Genomic DNA, 12,998 nt, shown 5'->3' with positions numbered 1-12,998 from the left:
CACACACACACACAGAGGTTTTCTTTTTTTCACAAAAACTGGATCATTGTTCTGTAATATATTTCCAAACAAAATTTCTGAAGTATCTGAGTAATCAATTGCGGTATCAATGCATTTTGAAAGATACCTAATACAAATACAAGGATGGATTGTAATTAACCTCAAGTGATTCTGTTTACAGCCCTTGACATCGGTACTTGAAAGTAACTGACAGGAGATCTCAAGAAACCCATAATCTCAGTGCATGGGTGGGTTTGCCCAGAAGAGAAAGTACTCAGAAGATGGATAGAAGGGAACTTCTAAGCTTTCTTTAAAGTTAAGATCTTTCCCACCTGTTTAATTGTTAAATATATTCATGATTATTATGAGATTTTTTTATAGCTTCAGACTTGTGGTTAACAAGGTTAACAACCTTTGAAATAGAAAATTTTTACAAAATGTATTTAGTCATGTTTCTTCTTTGCCTGGTACTCTTTCAATTGGAATAATTGAGTCTTTAAGAAATTCCTTTTTTTTTTGTTTGTTTGATTTTCCTTCTGTTTTATTTTTCTGGAGATACACACACACACACATATATATATATATATATATATATATATATATATATATGTATATATACACACACACACATATAATCTCCACACATATGCATATATATATATATATATGTGCATACATATATACATACATAGTCTGTATATATAATATATATTATGCATACTATCTTCTGGTGCTATCTTTTTTCCCCATCATTATCTTTATCACTTCATTCTTTTGTCAGAATATATATAGCTGATATTTGATTTTATTTACTACCTCCACAGCAGCTTAAAATTCAGTATGTTTTTCCTTGAGCTTTAGGATTTCATTTCTGAAATGAAGGTAATAATAACATATTCCTTATAGTCATGTGTGAATTATAGCAGAATGCAAAATTAGTGCTTTATAAATTCTCGTTTATTGAATTGTGGTCAGAGAATGTATTCTATAAATGTTCTCTTTTGGAAATTACTGAGACTTATTTTGTTTCTTAGTGGATGACTAAGTTTTTCTGAATCTTTAGAAAAAATAATGTTTCTCAGTGAAGTGCAAAGCTCTATATATGTTTACTAAGCACATTTGTCAATCATTGATTGAGTCCTGGTTATGTCACATTTCAAGCTATGTCATTCCACAGGCAGAGTTTGATCAAATTATTCTTATATTGACATTTTTTTACTTTATATATGTATTTTACATTTATTGGTGCATAAAACTCCTTCCTATGTATCTTTGAAATTTTTAGTCTTACAAAACATCCCCCCCCCTTCTTTGTTTAATGACTTTAAGTTGAACTCTACTTATCTTTTATGATTATTCATGCTGGAAACCTTATGCTTCCAACCAGATCCACCCTCCACCCTTTTCTGTTCTCTGCCTCGAGATGAGGATTTGTACAGAATATGTACATCAAGAGATGCCCTTGCCTCCTGGCTTCTAGTTGGGTTAGGCCGACAGGAGCATTGGTAAGGGCATCCCAGGGAAGGAGGAGAATGAATTTGGGAGACCTAGTTTGTGGGCTCTGCTGTGTGAAGTTGCCATATGACTATAGGTTTTGACCAAAATCACAGCTTCTGTCAGATAGCCACTGACTTCTGGTAATAGCTTTCATCTTTTACCCACTGAGACCTGGGGTGGTAATAATATCCTGCTATAACCGGTGCTGGTTTTCCTAAACCCTACACATTCTTTGTAGTTGGTTTACTTTATTAAACTATCTTCAAATTATCCAAACTTGTATTGTTTTCAAGCTTGCTTTATTTCTGATATCTTTTTTACTTTTCTGTTTATTTTCTATTCTCCCGTGTCATTTTATTTTAACTATATCCCTAAAAATCAGCATTTATAGATTTTCCTTTTTGTTTATTCAAACTGAATGTTTAGTCCATATTTTTTAGAAGGGGTTTTAGTCCATATTTACTATGAAATCCCATATATGTCATTTTTAACATCTTATTTTTTGCTTTTTTCCTATTTGAATTTATTGATTTTTTTAAATTTATTGATTTATTTTGAGAGAGAGAGAGAGAGAGAGAGAGAGGCAGGCAGAGAGAGAGGGAGAAAAATCCCAAGCAGACTCCATGCTGTCAGCGCAGAGCCCAACGTAGGGCTTGAACTCACTAATTGTGAGATCATGACATGAGCCAAAATCAAGAGTTGGTACTTAACTGACTTAGCCATCAGGCACCCATGAATTTATTTACTTTTTTGACGTCTATGTAATTATGATGTTGACTTTGCCCCTTTAAAAAAATCTCTTTGTGGTTTGAAAGTTTTATGTTCCATTTATTCCCCCTCCCCCCATTTCTATAAAATATTTGACTTTCTGGTTCATTATTGTCATAAGGAATATTGATAACCTAATCTTCAAACAGATTTGACTTTGGCAGACTATTATTCTTCATCACTTCAGGACTGCAATTTTTTTATATCAGAAATTCTCTTCTAAATTATTATAAAGTTTAATCTACAATAAGCAACAAAAGTGAGAAGAATGTATATGATGTGTACAGTTGTGGGTGTGCTAGAAAAGATAGTCATTCCTTTTGATAAAAAGTTAAATGTAATTACTGCTGAACTTAATTGGTGATATTTACTATTGGATTTTTTTTTCTAGAATAAAAAAGGATGTGTTGGTGTCAGTTTGAAATTCTGTAGTCTTAGTTCCATTTTTTTCTTAATAAAAACTAGTACTTTAGAATAATTTTTCCAAAGTTTTTATTTAAGTTTCAGTTAATCTACAGTGCAATATTAGCTTCAGGTGTATAATATAGTGAGTCAACACTTTCATACATTACCCAGTGCTCATCACAGCAAGTGCTCTTCTTAATCTCCATCACCTATTTGACCCATCCCCCACCCACCTCCCCTCTGGTAACCATCAGTTTGTTCTCTTTAGTCAAGAGTCTGTTTCTAGGTTTGCCTCCCTCTCCTTTTTCCTCCCCTTTGCTCATTTTTTTCTTAAATTCTACATATGAGTGAACTCCTATGGTATTTTTCTTCCTCTGACTGACATTTTGCTTAGCATAGTACTGTCTAGTTTTATCCATGTCGTTGAAAATGGCAAGATTTACTTCTTTTTTATGGTTGAATAATATTCCCTTAAAAAGAAAAAAAATGAGCACCTATATGTGCCAAGTATTGTTCCCAGCACTTGAAATACAGCAGTAAACAAATGAAGAAAGGGAATAGATATCATGATTAATATTGGTTTATCCTTTATCTTTTAAAAATTAATACTGTTGTCAAAATTGTAAAGATTTATTACTATAAGTCTAAATCAGAGATTAAGTCATATATCTTTTAGCAGAAATAAGCATAAAATATTCTATGACCTAATAGAGCAAATTTTGAAAAAATGTGATGAATTACCTTGGCTATGGTATTTTCCAACTAATTAAAGATTTAGCAGAAAAGCTTTTGTTTAAAAAAAGAAGAATAATTTTTGACAACAGCCACTTTTTTAGTGGTGCTACAATTGCATTATAACATAGACTGTTTTTAAGATAATTTACAAGAGGGGTGCCTGGGTGGCTCAGTCGGTTAGGCATGCAACTTTGGCTTAGGTCATGATCTCACAGTTTGTGAGTTCAAGTCCCGTATCGGGCTCTGTGCTGGTGGCTCAGAGCCTGGAGCCTGCTTCAGATTCTGTATCTGTCACTCTTTCTCCCCCTCTCTCTATCTCTCTCAAAAATAAGTAAACATTAAAAATTGTTTTTTAAAAAGATTATAAAATAATGACAAGAATTATTTCATTCCTTAATTCACCATATATTTTTGTATGCATCCTGTGTACCAGGCATTAACATACATCAATGAAAAATTAGATAAAAATCCTTGCCCTAGAGCAACTTCTATTCATGGAGTGGAAGATGGTAAAAAATAATATGCGTGATGAATAAAATCATTCTTCTTTGGGTTATCTATCACACTATTTTGGACAATTTGTTTTAGGTCATGAATGAATCTTTTTGCTTTTCTTAGATCACATGTTATTTGATCTCTTCTGAGGTCTTCAGTATGGCTGAGCCACCTTCCCTTTCTATAAATTCTTATTCTCCTCCCTTCTGGGACTACAATAGCTGGCTTACTTCTTCTTTTTCTTCTTTTTTCTCTGTTTTCTTTTTTTTTTTTCTTTCAGAAATTTCTCTATCTTGTTCTGCCATTTAGTTGAGGTGTGTTTTTGGGTTTTTTTGTTTTTTTTGTTTTTCAGGCTAAAATTTTAGCTCTTGTCTTTCTAGACAGTGTCAGAGATCTCATTTATTCTCATTTAAATGATTATTTCTACAAAAGTTTTCTAATCTCATGTTGCCAAATCTCGACTAGCTATTTCTTTATTGGCTGATCATTTTCTCCTCCAAAATTGCTGTTTTTGCTGGTCCCCTCACCTCATTTTGGCAATTCAATTCTTATTCTTTCCTTCAGCAAAGCTCATTGTAATGCAATGCTAACAAATGTGATAATAATAATAAATAATAATTATTCTACATGTCAAGCACTGTTCTAAAGCACTTTACATTTAACAACTCAAAAACTCCTCACAAAACCCTGTGAGTCAGTTAAACTTAGTTTTAGCATTTTACAGGTATGAAAAACTACATACAGAAAGATGAAAATGTTTCTAAATGGTTGGTCTCCCTGAATCTACAGCTTCTATTGTCTTTATGCAAACCAGCTACAAAACAGTCACTAAATCAATATTTCTAAAATTTTTTATCATGTTAAACCTTCACTTAAATTGTTGAATGTTTGTACATTGTGTATTTACTCATAATAATAATGTTTATCATTTGTTGAGTATTTACTCTATGTGCAGGACTAATCTAAGCTCATAGGCCAGTGTTGAAATATACATATATTAGCAAGTGCTTTTTATTTTTTTATTTTTTGGTTTAAGTAAACATTTTATTTTAGAATGGTTTTAGATTTACAGAAAAGTTGCAAAAATAGTACAGTGAGTTCCCGAATTCCCTACACCTGTTTTCCCCTATTGTTAACATCTTACTTGTTTGTCATACTAATGAATGACATGACATGACTAATGAATGACTAATGAATAATGAACTGTGGTACATTACTATTAATTAAACTCCATCTTTTATTATTAGTATTCTTATTTTTAACTAAACTCCATAAGATTTTATTCGCTTTTCTGTAAATCCCCTTTTATGTTCCAAATTTTTCATATGGAAAAAATAAATATGGAAAATATACTTTGTGGGGCACCTGGGTGGCTCAGTCGGTTAAGCGTCCGACTTCAGCTCAGGTCACGATCTCACGGTCCGTGAGTTTGAGCCCCGCGTCCGGCTCTGGGCTGATGGCTCAGAGCCTGGAGCCTGCTTCCGATTCTGTGTCTCCCTCTCTCTCTGCCTCTCTCCCGTTCATGCTCTGTCTCTCTCTGTCTCAAAAATAAATAAAAACGTTAAAAAATTAAAAAAAAATGAAAATATACTTTGTTTTAATGCCTAATTTACTGTTAGGAAACCCAGTTTTTCATCAGGGTTCCCCCCAAAATACTTCTGTAATCTTAAGGGCAGTTTAAAGCCTGCACATTTATCTAGTTGTCACATCTGCTGTCTTTGAGCCCACCTCATCATGAGTTCCTCTCATGGCTGCCCCTTGTCATTTAACCACAAGCCAAGATTTCCACAATATTTTCTTAGATTCTGGCTTACCTCGCATTGTAGAAACCAACTCATCTGCCCCTACTCTGAAGAAAAAGCATCTCAAAAATTGTCCATTGTGAATGGCTTATTCCTGCTGGGACCTACGAAGAGTAAAACAACTGTTATGGTAATGGAATAAAGCTTGAATATTGAATGATTTTCAGATCTTCAATACATTTTTGAAATCTTCCTCTTTCTATTTACCCATTTTCCAGATCACCAAATCTTTATTCTTTATAAAGATTCTTTATAAAGATCACCAATCTTTATTCTTTTGCAATATCCTTGGATATATCCATCCTTGTCTTTTCTTTTAATTTTTAAATCATTAAAGAGAAATATACACATACATTTGTATTTACTAATTATAACTTGAGAGTATAAATTTATATTTTGAAGAGTACTATTTAAGTTTTATAAATACAAATTAAATCTTATTTATAAATGAAGATTATAAGTTCATGTATATGTGTGTGCATATTTTTTCTACATTTCTTAAATGCACACTTAGTGAAATATGTATACATACTCAATTTCCAGATTCATGTTTGAGTCTGCTACTAAGCGCACTGAGCAATTTTTTCAAACCAGTTTTCAGCTTAGTATGGTTCTGATATATGAACAGTCCACTGTGAGTTTGTGGATATCTAAATGTTGCTATGTGTTCTAATCAGATACAATCTTTACATGTAAAGGTATCCATGCTCATTATTGAACAGCATGGTAATTAGGCATGAATTGTAAGTAGTAGACGTCAATGACTAGATTTGGTATTATCTTAGTTTTTCTTTTAATAGTTTCCAAGAAATAAGCCATGGTTTAATAAGTATATCTCCCACATTTTCAGGATTTAACATGTTTTGCACTTATAGAGCAACTTTCCCATGCTTACCTTCTTTATTATCATTGGTAAACTGGGTACCAGTGAAATGATGGAACTTCAACAATGAACAGCATTGCCATTTATTACACTTGTGGCTTCCTTTGAAGGAATTGGATATAAAAGACTAGAACAAGGTTAAGTTCACAGTTTTGGAGTAACAGCCACTAGGAAATGGTATGACATAAGGAAATGTAAATGATCTTTTTATGCAGGTATTACATTTTAGGATCCTTTCATTGTATGTGAAGTGAGTTTAGACAAAAATTCTTTGAACATAACAGTGCCTTTTTTTTTTGCTTTGCCACAATATGGCTTCTGTGTAACCTTGAGGAGATCTATATTGATCTAATGGAAAAGAATTCGTTTGAAATATACATTTATTGAGAGTTGACATGCTTGGTAAGAGTGTGAAGTCTTTAAAACAAGTTTATATTCAGTTTAACCAAAATGACAGGAGTTAGTTTTATGTGTTTGTGTGGTTTCCGTGGTCAAGACACAAAGCTGTCCTAGAACGTATCTAAATGCTAGGTTCTGTCCTTGTGGGACAGACCTGGGGTCTGGTTAGACCTCTCTGGTTATTTTAAAACACAATGGTTTTGTGGGGAGGAGAGCACAAAAGGTCCTTCAGTTCTTCATGTCCTCTCTCAGAAGAGGAAACATTGCCATGGTTTCTGCCAGGTTGTAGGGTTTTGACTGAGACGTATTCGTTAGTGAGTGGGGTCACTGAGGGTTAAGAAACATCCACTCTTCCCTTCCCTTACTTTTCCTCCCTGTTTCTGTCTTTTCTCCTTTCTTTTCCTTCTGTTCTGCTCCCCACTCCCCTGAACTATGTTCATTCATTATACTGATTTAAGGCTTTCCTTGGTGCCAGGAAACCTCTTTCTTTTCATTTCAGTTTGCTGATCTCTGTTTTGTCCTTATAACATTGGGACGAATGATCCTTCCAGGATTTAGATGGAGAATGGATGGAGCTGGTTGGAAGGTGGAGGGCTCTTCTTACATGTATCCCAACCCAGATTTTCCAGAGTTCTGTACATTGAGAACTGTGGGCTAGTCCTACTATTATAAAAGTTGATTCCCATTTTGAAATTGTGTCCCGCTTGTAGCTCCACCCGTGGCACATTGTGAGGACACGTAATGGGTAGTTCTAGCTTTTAACATTCCTGAATATAATCTCATCAAATTTCTGCAAAATTTCACCTCAGTTCAGTGGGATGATTCAATTTGCTTCCAAGGCCCTGAGAGGAAGACTGTGGGTATTGAGAGGAGCATTTCACTGTGTTCAGGTTCTATGTTATCTTTCTAACTTATGCTTAGTATCTCTGCCTTGTGGGGAAAGCCCAGGTGGAGACTCTGAGAACAGACTTGTCATGGCACCTCCCTCTCTTATTTTGTTACCCTGAGAATGCCATTCCTCCCACCAAGGAGAAGTGCGATTGCTTACATATGCCATCTGCTTACAAACCCCTGTGAGCTGAAATTCTTCCCCTAAAGGTTTATGTAAGCCCCCTGTGAACTCAAACTACTATGTTTTGCTCAGCTCAAATAAACATCGAAAAAGTATCTAAGCATTTGAACTTATAATAACATATTTATCCCAACACATGAGGCTACTCATCATTGGTGTATGTGTAATATATAATTGCAGCATGCAGAAAACAAACAGCTCTCGATCAGAGAAGTCTCTGGATCCCATGGGGCACTAATCATCTACCAAAAATAGAGATGGTTGGGGAAAATAACTTATAATTGCATTGGCAATCCACTATTAAAGTATAATTTCATGTTGTTTTCATTTCTAGCAAATAAATAAAAAAAAACTGATTTGAAAAAATTGCTTATTGCACTTAGTAGCAGACTCAAACATGAATCTGGAAATTGAGTGTGTATACATATTTTATTAAGTGTGCATTTAAGAAATGTAGAAAAAATAGGGGCGTCTGAGTGACTCAGTCAGTTAAGCCTCCAACTTCAGCTCAGGTCATGATCTCACGGTTCGTGGGTTTGAACCCCGTATCGGGCTACATGCTGACAGCTCAGAGCCTGGAGCCTGCTTCTGGGATTCTGTGTCTCCCTCTCTCTGCCTCTCCCCGCTCCTCTCTTTCTCTCTCTCTCAAAAATAAATAAAACATGAAAAAAAAAGAAATATAGAAAAAATATTCACATACACATATACATGAACTTGTCCTCTTAGTTTATAAATAAAATTTAATTTGTACATATAAAACTTAAATTGTACTCTTTAAAATATAAATTTATACACGTTATAATTAAAAATTATAAATATATGTGTATATCTATCTTTAATGGTTTAAAACTACTTACACTTATGAAGACCTAGTCTTACTATTGTTCTCAAGATGGAAGAATTGCATTTTCATTATATCTGTATATATGAAGCATGAGGCTGCAGGTCACTCAGCAAAGCTGAACCTGAAATTACTTGACAGCAATTGTACTTGGAATTATTTGAACCAAAGAATTTATGTTAACAGAAATCACATAGGCTTAATCATGGAAAAATGAAAATGATATTATAAGGCAGAGAAAATAAAAGAAGCTAAAGACATAAAGACAATGGGTGACCAGTGCCCATCAGTGAATGTGTTGTTCATGGATTCCCCCCCTTGCTGGTATTTCACTGAAATATGTTCATGAAATGGGTCAGGGCTATAGCCTGATAGTGAATTATCTCTCATCCCTACGATATTATCCATGTAATCCTGAATACCCAAAGCAACCTTGAAAAAGCAAAGCAAAGCTGGAGGGATCACAATTCTGGACATCAAGTTATAGTACAAAACTTGAGTCATGAAGACAGTATGGTACTGCAGAGAAACAGACACATGGATCAATGGAACAGAATAGAAAACCCAGAAATGAACCCACAACTATATGGTCAATTAATCTTCAGCAAAGCAGATAAGATATCCAATGGAAAAAAAGTCTCTTTGAGAAATAGTATTGGGAAAACTGGACAGAAACATGCAGAAGAATGAAACTGGACCACTTTCTTAAACAATACATAAAAATAAATTCAAAATGGGTGAAAGACCTAAATGTGAGACTTGAAACCATAAAAGTCCTTAGAGGAGAATCCAGGCCATACTTCTTTGACATTGGCTATAGCAGCTTCTTGATATCTCTCCTGAGGCAAGGGAAACAAAACCAAAAATAAATGAATGAGATTTCACCAAAATAAAATGTTCTGCACTGCAAAGGAAACAATCAACAAAACTTAAAGACAACTTATAGAATGGAGAAGATATTTGCAAATGGCATCTGATAAGGGGTTAACATCCAAAATCTATAAAGAACTTATCAAACTGAATACACAAAAGCCAAATAATCAGTTAAAAGATGGACAGAGGACTTGAATAGACATTTTTCCAAAGATGACATACACATGGCCAACAGACACATGAAAAAATGCTCAACAGCACTCAACATCAGGGAAATACAAATCAAAACTACAATGATATATCATCTCACACCTATCACAATGGCTAAAATTAACAACTCAGGAAACAATAAATGTTTGTAAGGATGTGGACAAAGGGTAACTCTCTTACACTATTGGTGATAAAGCAAACTGGTACAGCTATGCTGGAAAACAGTATGGAGGATCCTGAAAAGGTTAAAAATAGAACTACCCTACAATCCAGCACTACTAGATATTTACCCAAAGGACACAAAAGTACTTATTCTAGGGGTTACATGCACCCTGATGTTTATAGCAGCATTATCTACAATAGCCAAATTTTGGAAAGAGGGCAAATGTCCATGAACCAATGAATGGATAAGGAAGATGGGGTGTATATATGCCATGGAATATTACTCCACCATCAAAAAGAATGAAATCTTGCCATTTGCAATGACATGGATGGAGCTAGAAAGTATTATGCTAAGTGAAATAAGTCAGTCAGAGAAAGAAAACTACCATATGATTTCATTCACATGTGGAATTTAATAAACAAAACAAATGATCATAGATGGAAAAAAAAGAAAGGAAAATCAAGCACAAACAAACTCTATAAAGAACAAACTGATGGTAGCCAGAGAAGAGTTTGGTGGGGAGGATGGGTAAAATAGGTAATGGGGATTAAAGAGGGCACTTATTGTGATGAGCACCAGGCGTTATATGTAACTGTTGAATCACTCAGTTATACACTTGAAACTAATGTGATACCATATGTTAACTGGAACTTAACTGGAATTTAAATAAAAACTTAAAAAAATATTATCTATGTAAATCTCATTTAAAATCATTCACTTATAGGCTAGATGTAAATATGATATTATCTATGTAAATCTCATTTAAACCATTCACCTATAGGCTAGATGTAAATATGAACAAAAAATACAAAGTAAGTCACTTGTTACCACAACAGAATGAAAGGCATCACACAAAATTAAAATAGTAGCTATAGTAATAGATAATTGGGAATCAAACTTTATTCTCCAACGTGAAGATAGGAGGCAAGAGCACCTTCCAAGTGTTTTTTGTGGGGACAGGATATTTGGTTTAGGCATGGCCAGCAATAAGTCTCCTTCTCCAGTGTCACCAGAGAGGTTTATGGTACCTTTTTTTGCTAAACCAAACTGAGTGGAGTCTTTACCCTTGAAATGTATAAGGCAGACTTTCCAGTTGTTGATTGAACTTTTAGGAAAACACATTCTCCTGAAGCATCCACCTGTAGCAGGAGGTTAAATACGGTTGACCCATAGGTCAAGGAAAAGATTTAAAAAATGACCCCAAGAATTTCCCATCAGAAAAAAGTAAGATTTTGAGCATAACTTGCATCGTATATTGGTTTGATTTACTAGGAAAAAAAAAAAAGATTCCCAGGAGTGTAGCCTTTTGAATTTAGTTTGCTTGTCAACTGGCAGGGGTGGTGACTATTAGGCAATAAGGTTTTATTGATGAACTGAGCAGAACTACCAATGGCTGGTACCTTTGTAAGGTGGGTTACTAAAATGAACATTGCTTTATGGGCGACAATAAATCCGTTAGTCTATAGTTAGAGATGGAAAATATGGAGGAAACCCCACAGAAGTCCAAGTAGGGGAAGAGAAAAATCTAAGACAGCTAGTTGTGTGGGTTTTACATAACATATAACCTTTTTAAATAAAGTGATCTGCATTGGCTCGTGTAGACTGTGGGAAGGCTTGGCGAGAAATGCTTTTGGGTATATTCAAGTCTGTATAAATGACTCCCAATGTGTCATCTGAAAGCTGTTAGGATTGAAAAAGGCACTGGAACCAATTCTTTCTTTTGTCTCCAGGAGGATTTGAACAGCCCACTCTCCTGGACTCAGAGAGAAGTTTTTTCACACCTCTTCCAAAGACACTGGTGCCGGAAGCATGCTCTGGGCCATATGTAAGAAACAGCTAGTGCAAAGATAGCCTTGCCGGTGTATTCCCTACGGCCTTTAAAGGGCAGAGGTAAACTGATGCAGCATCCTTATACCCACTCACACTTTGTAGCCTTTCTGCCATGTATTGTGCCACATTTTAGGATTATGCTCACAGAGGTTAAGGACATCTTTGAACCAAACAAAGTCTCATTACATAGGGAATGATGTCCTCAATATCTTAAATGGGGCTAAGCTTACTCTAAAGCTCAAATGAAATAATAAAAACATTTCAAATCTTGTAAAGTGCTAAATATAAAATATTATAACACTGCTTTGTGAAATGAGTCTCGCCTTTAGCCAGTAAAAATCTACATGTTCCAGTTTTATCAAATCCTCAGCAATCCTCCTCGTATCAGACCTATCTCATTGCAAGACACTTGACTGGTTTTGTAGTTGTTCGAAGACTTCCACCGTTTACTGAATATGCCAGGTGGGGGCCCGTATCCTTGGGCCACCAAACTGTATACAGATGAAAATTATTTGGTATGGTGGTATGGTTCTTTAAACCCAACTAAGCTGTGCAGAATGGAACCGTAATGCTCTGAAACAGGGACGCTAAGAGGGAGCAAGGGGCTGTTGGGGAAAATAGGTTACTAACCGTTAAAATACTTTGATGAATAGGACCAACCTCGCACTGTTTCAGGAAACAGAGACAACAACCAAAATCAGCCCAGAGGCTGGCACTCAACTGTTTGTGTTCCCGGAAGTTCACCCCACTAAGAAAGTGAATGGCTGCATTCTCACCTGCAGAAAACTCTGGGTGGTCTGGAAGCCTAGCATTACATGTAGAGCTTTACAACAATTAGCCAGGAGGCAACAAAAGTCTGAATGGATGTGTATTTCACCAATTTTATATGAACAGTTCCACATCAGATGCTTCTTGCAGAATGTATTTCTAGTTTCTTTTTTAAAATGTCAGAGTTTTGTGTGTCTTTAACTTTATAACCTCTCTTCCATTAAATATCCTATAATGACCTTCACAGAAAAAAATAA

This window comes from Lynx rufus, unplaced genomic scaffold, assembly GCF_022079265.1.
Source record: "Lynx rufus isolate CCGP_SWC_20201006 ecotype Redwood Valley unplaced genomic scaffold, mLynRuf1.p SCAF_13, whole genome shotgun sequence".
Classification (NCBI taxonomy): domain Eukaryota; kingdom Metazoa; phylum Chordata; class Mammalia; order Carnivora; family Felidae; genus Lynx; species Lynx rufus.
This window is presented reverse-complemented; position numbering follows the sequence as displayed.